This window comes from Mauremys reevesii, linkage group 4 (assembly GCF_016161935.1).
Source record: "Mauremys reevesii isolate NIE-2019 linkage group 4, ASM1616193v1, whole genome shotgun sequence".
NCBI lineage: Eukaryota > Metazoa > Chordata > Testudines > Geoemydidae > Mauremys > Mauremys reevesii.
Window position 1 is genome coordinate 25608681 of NC_052626.1, and position 12519 is coordinate 25621199.

The 12519-nt window shown below is 42.0% G+C and overlaps 1 long non-coding RNA gene across 1 annotated transcript in view; it reads left to right on the forward strand.

The window, feature by feature from the left end:
* Nucleotides 1-7764: 7764 nt before the first annotated feature.
* Nucleotides 7765-12519, forward strand: part of LOC120404602 — a 10929-nt gene continuing 6174 nt past the window's right edge. The window contains exons 1-3 of the long non-coding RNA XR_005598054.1: nucleotides 7765-7851; nucleotides 8597-8764; nucleotides 9128-9283. This is a non-coding gene — a long non-coding RNA (uncharacterized LOC120404602). The remainder of the gene's footprint in view (nucleotides 7852-8596; nucleotides 8765-9127; nucleotides 9284-12519) is intronic.

Genomic DNA, 12519 nt, shown 5'->3' on the forward strand with positions numbered 1-12519 from the left:
ATCACTAGGCTGCTGTGATGTGCAGATCGGACCCCATGTGTTTGACCGCCTCTACCCCAGTCCTGCAATTGCATCTGCATAGGTGGATTTCTGTATCCTGTATCCACAAGGAGTCATTTGCATGGTCAGGGCCCAAGTGTCTTGGCAGCTCACAAATGTTCCCTCTGGCTACTTAGGAAGTGGTGTTGATAGCCCTAGAAAAGATTCCTCTGACTCCTCTCCAGTTCTTGACCCAGGGTGATGTTTGTGATGGAGAGTGCAAAATTGCAGTGGGATAACTATTGGAGAAATCCTTAGGACTCGGGTCTGTAGTAGGGAAAGATAATACAAATATTTCCCTACCAATCTTATCCTTGTCCCTGTGGTAAATACTACTTGTTTGTGGCTCTGCATTAGCAAAGGTGTCAAGCACTGGGGATTTTGTCAGTGAAGTGATGATGCAGCGCCAGTAGAGGGAGTCAAGAGCCCAGATCAGTGAGATGATCATAACTAATTATAATAATCACTATTAAAAGGGGAAGGAGGTCTTGTGTTAAAACATGCCCGGGGATGCAAAATGTCTGCATTCAATTCCTGGCTCTCCCATAAGACTTATTGTGTGATCTCAGGCAATTCAATACTTTCTGTCACCTTTTGTCTCTCTGGTCTATTTCGACTACACGCTCTTTGTGCCAGAGATTGTCTTTTACTCTGAGTTTTCCAGTGCCTACCACAATGGAGCTCTGATCTCAGCTGTGACATCTAGGCACTGACATAATACGAATAAATAATATCAAGGAGAAGACTTTGTATTTCTATAGCATCCGAGCATCTCAAAGCACTTTAAAGACATTAGTGAATTTTATCCTCAGAGAATCTTGACAACATTTTATAAAGGAAGAAATTGAGATGCAGAGAGGTTTGGTGACTTATCCAAGGCCACACAGGAAGTCTGTGGAAGAACTGGTAGCAGAACCCTTGTCTTTTGACTTCTGGTGCTTCCTCTCTTAATCCGGGTCCTACTATACTGAAACCATCATCACGTCTTTTTCTGACTGCAACTCAGTGATGCATTTGTTTCTTTAAAGCCAACATCTTAAGTTTGAGAATATTCCTTACTAATGATAAGAACGGTATGGCAGGTGAAATATAAGGCTTAATGTACCCTGTGCCTCTTTAAGTGATATGAATTCTGCTTTGATTACTGGTCATTACATCAGAAAATCATTTTATGAAAGTATCAGAGGTCTGTTCTGGTTTTTATAGCTAGAGTTTGTGTTACAGGGATGTGTTGAGGCACTTCTCCCCAGAGCTCATCAAAAAGAGCCATTATGTTAGTTTGGCAGGATCAGTTTTCCGTAAACCAATGTTGGTTTGCATTAAATACAGTATTCCGGTTTAATTCTTTATTAATCAAGTCCCATATCAACAGCTCCATTATCTTGTCCATGATTGATGTCAGGCTGACAGGCCTATAGTTATCCTGGTCATCCAATTTACCCTTTTTTAAAATTGGCCCAACATTAGCTTTCTCCCCACCCTCAGTCTTCTAGAACTTCCCCTGTGCTTATTGAAAATCAATTAATGGTCCAGTGAGCTCCTGAGCCAGTTCTTTTAAAACTCTTGGATGCAAGTTATCTGGACCTGCTGATTTAAAAATGTTTAACTTTGGTAGCTGTTGTTTAACATCCTCAAGATATATTAGTGAAATACAGAGATGAAATATACTGAATACTTCTGCCTTTTCTGCATTATTGACAATTCTTCCACTTCCATCTAGTAACTGACCAATGCCATTGTCAGGATACTGTTTATTCCTATTTTTTTTTTAAACCTACTCATTGGCCTTAACTCTGCTGGCCATAGAGTTATCCTTGTGTTCTTTTGCTTCTCTTATCAATTTTCTACAATTACTAACTTCTGATTTAAATTCATTACTATCAACTTCCCTTTTCTTCCATATATATAAACAGCTGCCTTCACTTCCTCTCTAAATAAGGGCCTTCTTCCTTGATCATGGGATTGCAGCTTTTTGGGCATCTAGTAAGGTATTTTAAAATTAGTCCTAATTCTCATTCACATTTTTTATTAAATTCTTCCTCCCAGCTGATTATGCTCATAATGGTTTTCAGCTTTTTTAAATTGGCCCATTAAAGCATCTAGTGCATATATTACTGATGTAGACTCTATTTGCACATTATAAATGTGATCGAGTCATGATTGTGTGTACCTAAGCTACCATTAATTTTTAGTTCTGTGATCAATTGCTCTTCATCTGTTAAGACCAGATCTAACATAGCTGTAACACTTTCAGAGTTATGAAATTGTTATCCATAATATTTAGAAATTCCATAGGTGTTTTAGTACTGTCAGCATGAGACCTCCAGCGTGTCACTCAAAGTTGAGGACCTTCCACTGAGAACATCATCCTTCAGCTTCCAGATATGCAGCATTGCCAAAGCTCACAGTTTTATCATGAGTCTTGCTGTATTTTGTGTTATTCTTAATACCTCAGCTCTTGGAGTCATGGGATCATATGAAAATCTCAGCCTCCATTTACTTTTGAAGTATAAGTTTCTAGCATGATTGCCAAGAAAAACTTGAAAATGTGAACCCTAAATGCTCAAAGCCAGAAAGCAAATAAAGACAAGACAACATAGATGATATTTTTAGAATCGCATGATTTTAAGACAATTGCACATTTTTTGTGGGGGCTGATTCATGATTTTTTGAACATTTGGGGTTGGCAATACTGGACATGGCATCCAAAGGTGGTCCACATCATTAGCTGAGTGGTTAGTAGGAAAAGTGGAAGCTATACTTAGGTGCCTGAGATCTGCATGTGATTCCCACAACTTAATGTAAATAAATAAGCTAAAACACTGTACAATGAGCGAAAATGGATTTTGGTTTGAGAGTGCATCTATCTGCACATGCAAAGTAGAAACCATCAAGCTGTAGAATATCAGTTATCTTTTACTTCAAACCAGGGATCTTGCAGAACTCATAAACTCTCGAAAGAAAAAAAATCTCTTTCCAGAAGTCACATCTGTATATCCTCTTTATAAACATACTCAGAGTGTGATAGAATGGCATAGAATTTGGTTTTGATATGGAGCTTTTCATACTCAAAGTATCACGAAGGCTGCTCTATGTGAGCTGAGCATTGATAATAATTCAGTATACTTTTAACAAGTGCTTTCTTCAGTTTTTACATCATTTCAGCTGCTTGCCTCTGCTACAGGGAGTTTGGAAATTCTCCTGCTTTCCTTCTGTAGAACTGGGCTATTTACCCTTATGATCCCGTAGAATCATAGAAGTTTAGGGTTGGAGGAGACCTCAGGATGTCATCTAGTCAAATCCCCTGCTCAATGCAGGACCAACACCAACTAAATCATCCCAGCCAGGGCTTTGTCAAGCCGGGCCTGAAACCTCTAAGGATGGAGATTCCACCATCTCTCTAGGTAACCCATTCCAGTGCTTCACCACCCTCCTAGTGAAATAGTTTTTCCTAATATCCAACTTAGTCCTCCCCCGCTGCAACTTGAGACTAGGGTGACCAGATAGCATGTGTGAAAAATTGGGATGGGGGGGGGGGTGTTAATAGGCACCTATATAAGACAAAGCCCTGAATATTGGGATTGTCCCTATACAATCAGGACATCTGGTCACCCTACTTGAGACCATTACTCCTTTTTCTGTCATCTGCCACCACTGATCAGAGACTCCACCATACCCAGGTGCAGCAGTGATTTTAGGTGAAACATTAATTATGAGTTGTAAAGTATGTGCAGGCCTGGAGAAAACTGGTGGAGAAAGTCATCTAAATTAGAAAAGACTGACATGAAGAAATGCAGCTTGGCGCAGTCTAATGCAGACACATAGGTCCCAATTCTTCAATCAGGGCCACACAGACAGCTCCTGGTGCTTCTTGACAGCTCCATGTAAATCAAGTTGTAGAACTGCGGCTTTAGTCCACATGTAGTTATATATATGTCTTAACTGAATTTGGTTAATAGTCTATATTTAATTTATGTATTTATTTTCACCTTCCAAATTAGAAACCCCATGAAATATAGGTTTTTTTATAAATCTACTAGACCACTTAGAAAAGTTTCAGAGGCTCGTGGGAATTGCTGCATCCACTTGGATACATGGAGCCAGATCCTCAACTTGTATGAATCTTCATAGCTCAGTGGAAGCCAATGGAACTAGGGCATTCAACGCCAACTTCTTTTCCAAAGCTAATAATTCTGTCACTATCACTAATCCAAAAGGAACAAAGCCTTACAATTTTCCTGTCTCTGTGATATACCCTAGAAGGTTTTCTGGAGTCTCCTATCCAGCTACTTCTGAAACATTTACATGGAGGTCTTTTCAGCCCACTATATTTTCCCAGCTTTGTAATATTCCAGCATTGTGCATTGTTTAGCAGGTCACTGGAACTTTACAATAGTTTAGCCTTAGACACCAAACTCATTTTAATTATAAACTAAGTATAAACTGCAGCCTCGTCAGAGTGATTTTATTGCCCCATTTGCATCAATTTTGGTCCTTCATTAGATTTCTCATTATTTGGGGCATCAGGAATTTAACAACTGACAACAAGCAGAAGACAGCTGCTTTCTACTTTCAGACATCTCTGGGTATATTTAGAAACTTAGCCTTCAAAGTGAGCTGTTTTGCTTGCTCTATTGTACGATGCATCATTTCTCAGTAGGACCCACATGTTTGCTTTAATCTGATAGGGCTTTTCTTGTTGTTTTTAACCTACTTCCTCTCTAAGAGAGGTAAGAGAGCTGTAGCAGCAGCCGTCAGTAGCAAATGAAGTGGTAGGAAGCAAAGAACAGAAAAAAAATAGTCTGGGATTTATAAAAAGAATGTAAAAATCTGTGATTATATAATGATGTACAGTAGATGCCAGTAAACAGAACAGGCTATGGCATCACAATTAGTTTAGCACACTCAATACTTTTCACTTTTCTGATCTGAAGGCAGTTTTAAAGCACCTGATGCATAATCAGTGGGTTACAGGTTGAATGAAAGACCCCAGATATCCAGAGCCAAAGTTGGGGAGAGAAAGAGAGAGGATGTGGTGGGGAATGACATTTGAAACAATAACTGCCAGCACTGCATTGATTTTTGTTTAACTGCAGTGAAGTTCAAATAATGCATCTAAAGAGGGTGTAAAAATAGTCCTGGCACATGCACTGGAATATTTTAATGGCAAAAAAAAAATGAAAATGAATTTAACCAAAGTCAATTAATGATTAATTAATGTCAAACCATTGCAAAATTCAGAAAGCAGGTAACTCCAATGGAAAGCCTAATAGCTCTTAGTAGAATGAACTGTACCTTTTAAAATAGGTATATATTTTTACCAGGTACAGATTAAAAGACCCAGGAAGGAGATCTGTATTGTAAATGATTTTTCCTGCTCAATAAGGGCAGAGTGCAACAGCTGTGACCACCCTCGCCCCAAGCCTCCTGTTTTGCAAAGATATTAAGCCAGTAGGGCTGCTGCACTGGGAGTCCTCTTGGCCACAGGTGAGGAATCTAGCCATCTTCAATACTCAGTAGGCCAATCAAGCTGGCCCTGCGTGAGGTAAGATGGATAGTCTCCCTGTGTGCCTTGAGCTCCCTCTGAAATTTCAACAGATCAATGTCACTGTGGTTTTTAATTACCCCTCTGCTTCATCATTATTTCATGGGCTTTAATATGCCCTGCAGGACACAGCATCAGAGAATACAGATAAACAACCACCAAGCACCATTCCCTCTTGAGGTGCTACAAACACTATCTGAAGGGAACCATAACAATATAGGGCTCATTTCCCTTTGCAAACTGACCTCAACATTTCCATGTTAACTTCATGTACACAGTCTTAATTTATCTGCAGGTGCATTGGCTTTGCTATTTCATTCTGGCCTGAGCACTTTTCTGCTTCAGAGTGAAAGTTGTTGCTAACATTGAAGGCTGGTTAGAGTGGCCAGCAGTTCTCTTCCATTCACTTAATGTTTGTTTGCAGGAAAGGAAAACAACCTACCTTTGCAAACTCTGTATGATAATCCCTAATCATTTAACCTAAGTGTAATATAAGATTTATCAGTAGATGATGCAGAGAACCTCCTGTGAGGAGCTGAATAGTCTTAAATTCCACTGGCTTCAGCAGAGGTGCTCAACATCTTGCAGAAAGAAATGCGCATTGAAGGCTCCATACACTGAATTGTGATAGTAGAAGTGAGAATGTATCGAGATGATTTATTGGGCCAGATTCCCAAGGAGAGCTGGAGGCAGTTAAAGATATGGACACAAAGGAGCTCCTTACACAGCCCTAACCCACTAGTCCTTGGGCATGTTCTGTGTCAGGCCAGTCTGCAACATACATTAGAGCAGCTTAAGGGCTACTCTAAATTACACAGCTACCAGTGTCCTCAAGAGGCTTTTCCGGGGGGAGAGGGAGGGCGGGGAGAAGGGGCTGAGATCACTGGGGCACAGTGATCCTCTCATGTGCCCCTTTTTTTCCAGAAAAAAATGTCAATATTATCAAAATCTTCCATTTTTTGCTATATTTTCCACAACATTTTAACTGAAATTATCAAAATTTGAGGTTTTAATACAAGAACAATTTTATATCAATTTAGGTGAAAATATAGATAGCAGACATGCCAGATCTCATATATTTATCACTAGAGAAGTGATTTCTAAGTAAAATTAAGCCTCACTCATGAGCTCACAATAGAACTCTCAAATTTCAGCTATGGCTGAAAAAAAATTCCTGGCATTTGTGAGTTCTATCCCAAGATCACGAGTAAGGCTTAATTTTACTTAGAAATCACTGTGAGCCCTGGGCCGCTGGGGTCCTGCTGTCAGCCCTGGGAGGAGGGACAGAGGAGGCTGACAGCAGGAGCAGCTCCTTGCGGGGCTGACATTAGGAGCCCAGTGAGCTGGGGCTAACAGTGGAGCTCCTCCTCATGGGGCTGACAGCAGGAGCCCTTCCTCGTGGCGAGTTGGGGCTCTGGCTGACAGACCTGGTGGCTGCTCCCCTGCCAGCCTGGGAAGCAGGAGAGGGGACTCCACTGCAGCCCCCCGGGCCTAGGGAGGTGAAGAACCCTAAGAGGGCAGAGGTGAGGCGGGTAGGGCTGAACTATGACCTGGAAGGGGGAGGGGGGCTGAAGTGAGGAAGGCGGACTTATAGTGTGGAGGAGCTGTATTAATTGTGGGTTCTGAGCAGGTGAGTACTGGGAAGGTGAACTGAGAGTGGTGGGGGTCGATGGGGTTGGGGGGTTGAACTGATGGAGTGATGATGATGGGGGTTGGGGGACTGAATTGAGGGGGGGCTAAATTGAGGAGGTTAGGTGGGGAGAGAACTGATGGGGGACTGGATTAATCACTGGGCAAGAGAAGGCAGATGTGGGAGTGAGAGCTCCTGCAGCAGGGGACAAAAATATCAGCTTATCCAGTACATGTGGGAGACTGGGCAAAACAAAATGTCACATGCACACACCCTGGGATAGGGAGGGGAAGTTCAAAAGTCAAGAAACTGACCTAAAAAACACAGTATAATCTTTAAAAAAATCTCATGATTTTGGGGGCACATCTCATGATTTTTGGGGTTCCCACTCATGATTTTTGGTCTCTTGTAGTTGGCAATAGTGAGATAGAAGTTTTGGTGAAAATTTTCACCAAAAAAACTCCTAGAAACTGGCTCCATTTTGAACTCTGCAAAATGGAAGCAATTTTGAAATGTTTTCATGGAATGAGTTTCCCATTTTTTCAATCAGCTCTGTTATCTATGGAGTGAAGCTCTCTGCACCAGTGCAACACATTTATGGAGAAGATTTGCTCCTGCAGCCTGTTGCCCCGATCCTGTAAGCAATGATGAGTGAGAGAGAAGGGCTCGGGTGTGTTACTCACAGCAGAATAGTTTTTTGAGAGGGAAACATATGCATTTCTTTGCTTATATCCTGATGGCCCTCTCTTCCTTGGTAGGGGGTGGGTGGAGAGAAAGCATGCTCTGTGGGTGAGATAAGGTACTTAAATAATATCTTTAAGCATGTGAGCAACACTCTTGACTTAAATGGGAAACAGCCACATGCAGATTTCTGAAGTGTATTGCATTGTGCTGATGCTACACAGCTATCTATCTTAGGTACCAATATAGCCCCCATTACCACAGTATTTGAGCACCTCACATTCTTTAATTTTTTTGACCTTATAACACCACTTTGAGGTAGGGAAGGGTTATTGCCCCAATTTTGGCAGATGCAGAACTAAGGCACAGAGAGGCCAATTGATTTAGCCTAGGACACACACAGGAAGGCTGTGGCAGCACAGGGTCTTAAACCCCAGTCTCCCAAGTCCTAGGTTAGTGCCCTAACTACTGGACCATCATTCCTCTCTGCTGAGTCTGCTTGCCTGTCCTGCGACACTACAAACTAAGGTGGGGCTCCACAGGAAAAGAAGCAGCGGCTAATGGGGCTGAAGGAGACATGCCTATTGCAGTTCTGATCTCTGCTTCTCTCCCTCCCCACAAGGAGCAGAGAGAGGGTCTCAGGCAGGGAGTGCAGGAGCTGACAGGTGAGGGGTGGAGCTGTGAGCTGCCATATTTTTCAGACAGGGTTAGAGGAAGAAGGAAGTGCATTGCTGGGCTCCTCCCTGAGAGGCTCCATGCCCTATTCCCATGGAAAGTGTACTGGGCCAGCCTGTTCCCTCTGACCTCCCTCACAGAAACCAATGTCTGCTTCTGAGCAGCTGGGACTTCATGTGGAGCTCTGCCGAAAGGTAGGGTGTGGTGTAAATTACCTGTAGAGAGGTGGCTAAATGACTTGTGCATTGATACTGGTTTGGGGAGGATGTGGGTTTTGTTGTGTTGGGAGGGAGGGCTTTAATTCATTGTGTAAGGTTGAGGGGGCTGGGAGAGGGGTGGCTAAATTAATTATATTGACACCAGAAGAATAAAAATGGTCAGGGAGGGGTGACTTAAGTGCTTGGCCGGGGTGGGGGCGGGGAGAGAAAGCTCTACAGATGAGAGGCTAAAATTATTGTCTGGGGGCAGCTTGAACTAATTATATGGGAGTTTGAGGTTTGGAGGGTTAATAGTATTGGGTGGCAGTCAGGACTAACACTGGTTCCTTGGCTCCTTAGAGCACTGTGTTCAGAGTATACTGTGTACTGAACTGGTTCGTGGAGTCATGGTGGCACCCAGTACGTATACGTCCTCCCAGGACCTGAGGATACTGCTTTGACACCACAAATTGATTGCATGAGATCCACCGGCAGTTAGACAACACCAAGAACCAGGTGAGCCATGCCTCTCAAACACACTGGATATCATTTAATTGTGGATAAGAGGTGATGCATATTTGATATTCAAAATTTAAATTGGATGTTTTGCTAGGGAATGTTCTTGTTTCCTGGAAAAAAAAAAGTCACTATTTTTTTCGGCCAGCTAAATAAAATCAGTGACTGCTTCACTGATGGGGGCAGATATGGATTTTGAATATCTTGTCCTTTTGGGTGTTCAGATCTGGGGTTCTTGTTTCTTTGAGAACAGTGGCCCAGATTTTTTAAATGCCTGTGTTTTTGGGTCCCCAGTTTGAAAGTGTGTGCTCAGCATTTTCTGAAAATCAGGTGTCTCCAGCTGGGCACCCAAAATCATTAGTCACTTTTGAAAACCTTGGCTAGAGGCCATTTGCAAACTTTGATCCAGACCCTGGTATGCATTTTCAACACACCCAAAGTTATAAATCAGACATAAACATGAGTACAATAATTGTAGGCCAAGCAGCAGCAGTTGACAGCATTTTGTAACTATGCATTATAAAAGCGGGGTGCTGTAGTGGGTAATTGGGCAATTAGAACCACCCCCATTTCCAGAGGAAAAGTTTGAAACTTGGGCTTGGAAAGAAGAGCTTCAGAGATAATTTGAATGTATAGATAGTAATACAGGTTTCAAGCTCACTGACACTTACATGCGGACAAGGTCATTGCCATTATGTTTGTATTCTGCCAAGAATAGGTACCAGAAAGGCACAAGAGCAGATGTTTCTTTTTTGACATCAGCAGATGAACTAGGTTCAGCGAGGTATTCAAATCTTGCAAAATTCACCTGGTATAGAGGGCTAGATTTCTCTGTAGCTCTTCCAACCTCCCTGTGTCTTGGGTATATGAAGGATCTGTAGGCACAAGTGCCACTCCTCAGAAGGGCTGGCATGAAACACAGAGCAAGCAGCAAGTTTGGAGTGGGCTGTGGGAGAGGCAACAGAATCTACATTTATATAGATTGATTTTATATTGAAGTAGCACCAGGAGCCTAGTCATGGACCAAGAGCCCCCATGTGCTAGGAGCTGTACAAACACAGAACAAAAAGACAACTCCTCCCCAAAGAGCTTACATTCTGGCCCCAATACTCTGTAAACATGTTGTGAAGGTGCTAGTCTGGCTGCTCAAACCCATAGGCTGCAACAGTGCTTACATGTGTGGGGGAAGCAGCAGTCCAGTGGTGCAACCTGGCTTCAGGTTGGCAGCTAGATTTCATCATGCTCACTTCTCCTTGTGCTTTGTGTGAGAAGAAATGGCTGAAGAATATTGACATCCATGTAGAATGGAAAGGATAGGGAAATAGAATCTAATTGACGTGTGGTTCACAGATCTACTTGGGACATTGAAATAAGTGAGTGATCGTGGCCTTCTGGCCAGCCTGTTTGCTTTTGTTCAAGCTGTGAGTTTAGGAGTTCACTAGAAATTAAGTTCCCTGTTACTTCTCGATTGGACTGAGATGTCTTGCTCGTAGCCATAGAGGTCACCACTTCCACCTCCTGTGGGTTGCACCCTTCAGCTACACAAGGAGAGATGAGCCTCTCTGTCAAATTCAGGCATGGTAGATTGGGTAACTAGTGCTTCTAGTCAGAATGGGATGCTGGTTTCTGAATGAATAAGACAGTGGCCATAGTACTTTACATATACATGCTTAGCTAAAGCATTTGTAGTCAACAATGGGAAAAAAAGTCAGGATTCCCAGAGTGAGATTAGACCTCTGGGTATTCCCAGTTAGAGTAACATGGGTTTTTTTTCTGGATCCAAATTATGGAGCATTTGTTTAGCTCAACAGATATATTGGGCCTGATTCTTCACTCACTCACATCAGGTTTAGACCTCAGGTTATCCCTTCTACTTATGTGAGCTAGCTTATCAACTGAACTGAGATGATGATCTCAGAGATTTCTGGTAGCTGTAGGTCTGAAGTATTATTTTGCACATATTGATCCAGTGTAACAGCCACCATTATACATTGGCTTTTTTCATTTATACCAAGCGATGGTCCTTTCCGTTCCACTAGCAGGAAGGGGTAGGGTACGTGGCAGTTAATGTTACTGTCAGTGTCTTTAGGGTTGCCAGACTGACAGTGTGTCAAAAATTAAAATTTGGTCCATCTTACTTCCATGTGAGTTAGCAGTGAATATTCACAGCAAGGCATGTTTTGTGAGCATATAGATTAAACAAAGGGAGTAAAGTCCTGTACCCTACCTGACTTTGCAATGGGATCTGGTAACAACAAAAGGAAAAGGATGAGTGAAAACATTTTCCTCCCCAGTACTGAGGTGCCTCAGTCTTGTCTTCCTGATAAGCATTTAAATAATGCAAATTTCAAGGGGGAAAAAATCCTTCCTGGCTTTCCTTTTTCCCCATGAACACTGATGCCATTGCATAATTATCTGGGTTGGCTTGAAAGAATGAAAACCGGTTCAAAATGTATGAGTTCATTTTTATGTTCCACTGAGAAAATTTATTCAGTGTGACTGCTCAGTAGCGAGAGCAGTAAAACACCTTAATCCCTGGTTGAAGAAAGGTAATACCTTGACAGATGTGTGCCTCCTACTTTCCTTGCGGCCATGTTTCAACAACAAACCTTTATTTCTGCTTCTCGGCTGTAGCAGGAAAAAAAAATGAGAGGAGCAATAAAGCAGTCAGACAAATCTCAGGAGCCAGGCGGCAATGCAATAGTAATGACAGATTTTTAATGTGGCGGGAGAGATTGACAGGAAAATGTCTTCAGAGCAAACGCACGCCAGATGGAATGAAAACGGTTTATTGGAGTATGGAGGTGCTGCTGAACCGAATAGAGGGTGGGTTTAAGGTGGGTGTTTTATCTGCTTCAAGTAAACAACAACCAAAAAAATTCCTCTCACAGAGCATTGTCTTAGACCACTATTTGCACTAAGGAGCTCATTTTATTTTCACAGAGCTGCATCACTGAAAAATGTTAGGGTCAAAAGTTCAGACTTTTTACCTGTGCTGGGCAAAGGGACAATGAAAACTGATTTAGTTTGAGTTTTCTGTTGTCTGGATTTTTTTCTCTCTAATCAGAAGGAATTCAACACTTAGTAAAAGCAAGTAGAGAAGTTTTATATTCTTTTCAATAAATAAGTATGACATTTTAGAAAAAAGACGGGAGTAAGTCCCCTTAACTCTACTAAATAGCTATCAGATATAGGAGAGATGAATATGTGTGCATTAAAAATCTAATAAATGCCAA